We start from the raw sequence: 5000 nt of genomic DNA on the forward strand, positions 1-5000 counted from the left end.
TGGCCCTCTCCTGGATTTTCAAGGTCCGAGGGGAATATCCAGACACCGCAGCAACTGCGGTGCTCTTCGCGTTCCGAACCCTATCTCCTTGCTAGAAGTTTCCAGGGAACTCGAACGCTTATACAGAAAAGAAAACTCTTCCCAGATCTCCCGACGGCTTCTCCAGGTCATTTTGGGTTACCCCGACGAACACTCAATGAGGGCCCGGATGTTAAACGGTTCCGCTGCCGGGTTCCGGAATAGCAACCGGATTCCCTTTCGCCCAACGTGTGTATGTCTCTTTTTTTATCTTTCAATTTATCTCTTTGTATAATAATATGTTTGCAGACATTGATTTTAGGACACCACATTTGCATAGGATTTCTCTTAGGGCTTAGGATCGACTGACTCGTGTGCAACGGCTGTTCACACGAAACCCTTCTCCACGTCAGTCCTCCAGGGTCTCGCTAGAGTATTTGCTACTACCACCAAGATCTGCACCGACGGCGGCTCCAGGCAGGCTCACGCCCAGACCCTTCTGCGCACACCGCCGCGACCCTCCTACTCGTCAGGGCTTCATGGAGGACGGTCACCAGTAATGGCACCGTCCCTCCCCACTTGCCGCTGACGGCAGAGTATAGGCGCGACGCTTCAGCGCCATCCATTTTCAGGGCTAGTTGCTTCGGCAGGTGAGTTGTTACACACTCCTTAGCGGATTCCGACTTCCATGGCCACCGTCCTGCTGTCTTAAGCAACCAACGCCTTTCATGGTATCCCATAAACGTCGACTTAGGCGCCTTAACTCTGCGTTTGGTTCATCCCACAGCGCCAGTTCTGCTTACCAAAATTGGCCCACTTGGCACTCTAATCCGAAATCTCGTGGCTTCAATGAACCAAGCAAGCCAGAGATCTCACCCATTTAAAGTTTGAGAATAGGTTGAGGTCGTTTCGGCCCCAAGGCCTCTAATCATTCGCTTTACCAGATGAGACTCGCACGCGTCCCCGAAGGAACGGAGGAGTGAGTGCCAGCTATCCTGAGGGAAACTTCGGAGGGAACCAGCTACTAGATGGTTCGATTAGTCTTTCGCCCCTATACCTAGTTCCAGCGATCGATTTGCACGTCAGAATCGCTACGGACCTCCATCAGGGTTTCCCCTGACTTCGTCCTGACCAGGCATAGTTCACCATCTTTCGGGTACCAACGTGTACGCTCTAGGTGCGCCTCTTCTCGCAATGAGAACGAGACGCCCCGGGAGTGCGGAGCACTATGCAGCGCCCATCCTCCCTCGGCCGACGCAAAGGACGACCTTCACTTTCATTTCGCCTTTAGGTTTACTCATCCCAATGACTCGCGCACATGTTAGGCTCCTTGGTCCGTGTTTCAAGACGGGTCCTGAGAGTACCCAAAGCAATAGCGCCGCCGACAGGTAATTCAAAGCTTGGCCAGTCCGAGGGCTCCGCCGGCTAACAGCTGGCCAGGCCCGTGAACGGGAAAGACGTCCGTACCACAGGGCAAACAAAGCTGACCGAGCTTGCGGCGGGCCTGACGCACCGTTCGAATGAGAAGACTGGTTGCGGCCCGATACCATCTGGGGAACACCGTCGCGCAGCCGGTCGGGTCACCGAGGGTCCGTCGCGCACGCACAAGGCGACGCAACGGTCTAACCGCCCGGGCCGTAGACCGACACGCAACGGGTCGCGACGTCCTACTAGGGGAGAAGTGCACGTCTACGTAGCCGGAACGTTCGCCGTTGGCCGTAACATCCGTGCGCCCTCCTTGCGGAAAAGCGTCGGACACCCCTTTCGGGGTTTCGCGCACCAACGGGAGCCAGCATTTGTCGACGATGAATCTCCCCTTTCGAACTTTTGGGTTTCTCAGGTTTACCCCTGAACGGTTTCACGTACTCTTGAACTCTCTCTTCAAAGTTCTTTTCAACTTTCCCTCACGGTACTTGTTCGCTATCGGTCTCGTGGTTGTATTTAGCCTTAGATGGAGTTTACCACCCACTTAGGGCTGCATTCTCAAGCAACCCGACTCTAAGGAGAGACCCTCCCGAGACGCGCACCGGTCGCTACGGGCCTGGCACCCTCTATGGGTAAATGGCCCCATTCAAGATGGACTTGGACGCGATGCAACGTCACGGGATAAACGGATCCTCCCGAACACTACATTTCCCTGCGGCAGTACCGCGGGATTCAGTGCTGGGCTCTTTCCTGTTCGCTCGCCGCTACTAAGGAAATCCTTGTTAGTTTCTTTTCCTCCGCTTAGTAATATGCTTAAATTCAGCGGGTAATCTCGCCTACTCTGAGGTCGTCGTATACGTGTTAAATATATATCACACACGTAGAGTGATATATTTTATATATGTGTAAAAATGACGAAAGAAGCTGTGGCGTAATCCTCGTACAACGGGGGCACACAACCGAGAGAAGCGGACCAGGCAGAGTGTGTGAACGAATGTTACGAGAAATGGGAAATGAGAGAGAGACTTGAGATCATGTTCGATGCGTCGTCCCAACTTCGCCGTGTGCCTTCGGAATATGTTGTCGTAACGCAACAGCAGCGTTTCCAAAGGTAAGGAAGCTCCTCGTCATTCGCCAGAAGTGATCAGCGGAGAGTAAGTCACATCGTCCTTAATGCGCCACACCAAAGCATCTTCGCGTCTCGTTTAATTCGATCTAAAGGAGAGAGACTCTCGCCAGGCGACTGCCGGTATGGTTTAACGCCCGTCCGCTTGCTTTTTGTATAGCTTTCGTGGACTGGACGACCGGACTTGACGCGCGGTCTCTCTCGGCGATCGACTAACGCGAAGACATGGGGCGACCGGACGCTGCTACCTTTCCACCTCCTCCTTCTAGGAGAGAAGTCATCCCTATGTGATGAGTCATATATATGGCGGCTGTGTAAGCCTCGCCAAAGAGGATTCAGGATACAGAAACAAGTTGTAGTACAGCACAACACATTCACGGAGCCACAAACGACTCGACCGAAACGTGGCCGGGGAAGATGCATCCCGGAACTTCATCGTTTCGACGAATGAGTGCCTCCTTTTCGCGTTGTTCCTGCAACAAGACGATCCCTCTAGAATCCCTGGGGCTCTGTTTCTCGTCATACATTTCTTCACCACACTACACGGGTGGGGTATACGCGATCTCGTGTTCATGCTCACTCGCACACCCTTTCATTGTCCTTCTCTGTAGTCTCACGACAAACTCTCTTGTGTGTCGTTGCGGGTTACGCACGCCTCTTTCTTACACGCATCATTTCAGACTACGTCGGGAGCGCGGATGAAAACTCGCACGAAAAGCGAACGCTGTCTGTTAACAATCACGAGGGTATCTGGCGAGACACGGAGGCTGGTCGATGATCGTACGTCCGCGCGCTTGCGTCCGGAGCGGTGCACATACACGCACGGGCGGTCGACAAATTAAGCGACTCACGACGCCGTGTGAAAAGTAGCACTCACGCAAGTCCGGAACGACAAAGCAACGACGATGACGACGATGTCTCCAGTCATCTGCCGTGTACACACAACCTTCTTCCCTCCATGACGTCTAGAGCGTATTCTCGCTTGTTTTCGTGCGACCGCGGCAAACGCCGACGAACGGTCCAACAATCGCTCGTACGTGACACCGAGATGCCAACGTAAGCAGTCTTAAGGTTACGTGAACGACCCTCAGCCAGGCGTGGTCCAGGAATTGTATCCGTGGACCGCAATGTGCGTTCGAAATGTCGATGTTCATGTGTCCTGCAGTTCACACGTTGACGCGCAATTAGCTGCGTTCTTCATCGACCCACGAGCCAAGTGATCCACCGTTCAGGGTTGTATTTTAATATTCTGTGTTCATGTATATATATATATATCATACTCGTATATAGTTCTCGGGTTCGGAAGAATCCGAGACCCGCGCCTCCAACTAGCACACGGTCGATGGAGGTTCGGGCGTCGCGACACTTCGTCCGAACGTAAGATACGAACGAACGAAAGTGACGACACAGGGGTCTCTGGGATGCGGTTCCGCACGGAGACCGCCACGCAATTGCGAACGGTTCCCGTAACGGCCAGGCGTAGAGTACATTTAAAAACCTAGGATCACAACCTGGAGAGTACGATTGGAGCCGACGGGGATACCCCGATCAAGTGAACCACGTACATCCACGGTGTTCTCCTCTGAAACGACACCCCCCATTTTATTGTCGCAGCGCCCTGCACGTACGTATTCCCCTCCTGATTTGGATAGCCGATGAGAACGGACTTCGCAGCCGGCTTCGATCGGTCTTTCTCATCCCGTTAAATTCACACACAAATTCATTATTCTTGGGAGTCAGACTCACGAAAGTCGAAGCTGTTAACAGCCGGTCCACAGTTGTTGTTCACACGGCAGGAATACGTACCCTACGGCCGCACATCGACGCGGGATACGTGTCGCGTCCTAGGTTACCCGGGCCCTCTCTCTTTCTCAAGAGAGGGTCCACATCCGCGGGACGGTTCGGAGAGAACAACGAGGTAAAGAGACGAAGAAACACCGGGAGCGGGATGCGAATGGGAAAACACGTTTGCTTTCGCACTCGTGCGCTCATATCGGTTTTTCTCCTTAACCTCTTCTTCGCTCGCTTTTCATATTCCCACCGAAAATAGGAGAAACGGGCGCAGCCTCGCGCAAGCAGCTGGCAAGCACGCTCTCTCTCCTCTCTCTGCCGCGCGAGTATGCACCGTATATATTAGCGGCGGGTGTGTGACCGAAACATCGCGCAGCGACGGGACCATGTCTTCCATAAGATATGAAAGACCCCGATATCATGCTGTGGCGACGGGGCTATCGGAGATGCACCTCACGCAAGCGCTATATATATCGACGCAATGCTTACGCGCCGAGGAGGGAACGATACATCCCAAACTGGCGGGCTCTTTGTAAACGCTGGGACAAAGCCTCACGCAGGCAGTCGAGAAGGAACAGTTTCGCTCCATCGAAGATGCCGCGCGTACGTACAACGGCGGGTGCGACGAAGCATCGCGCAA

General features: G+C 53.7%; 1 non-coding gene and 1 pseudogene across 1 annotated transcript; both read right to left on the reverse strand.

Moving 5' to 3' along the window:
• Positions 1–2293, reverse strand: part of LOC143187891 (large subunit ribosomal RNA) — a 4773-nt pseudogene extending 2480 nt beyond the window's left edge.
• Positions 2294–3650: 1357 nt separating this feature from the next.
• On the reverse strand, positions 3651–3805 carry LOC143187879 (5.8S ribosomal RNA). The gene has a single exon (XR_013003344.1). It is a non-coding gene; the product is annotated as a 5.8S ribosomal RNA (ribosomal RNA).
• Positions 3806–5000: the final 1195 nt, after the last annotated feature.

The sequence above is a fragment of the Calliopsis andreniformis genome, unplaced genomic scaffold (genome assembly GCF_051401765.1).
Source record: "Calliopsis andreniformis isolate RMS-2024a unplaced genomic scaffold, iyCalAndr_principal scaffold0400, whole genome shotgun sequence".
NCBI lineage: Eukaryota > Metazoa > Arthropoda > Insecta > Hymenoptera > Andrenidae > Calliopsis > Calliopsis andreniformis.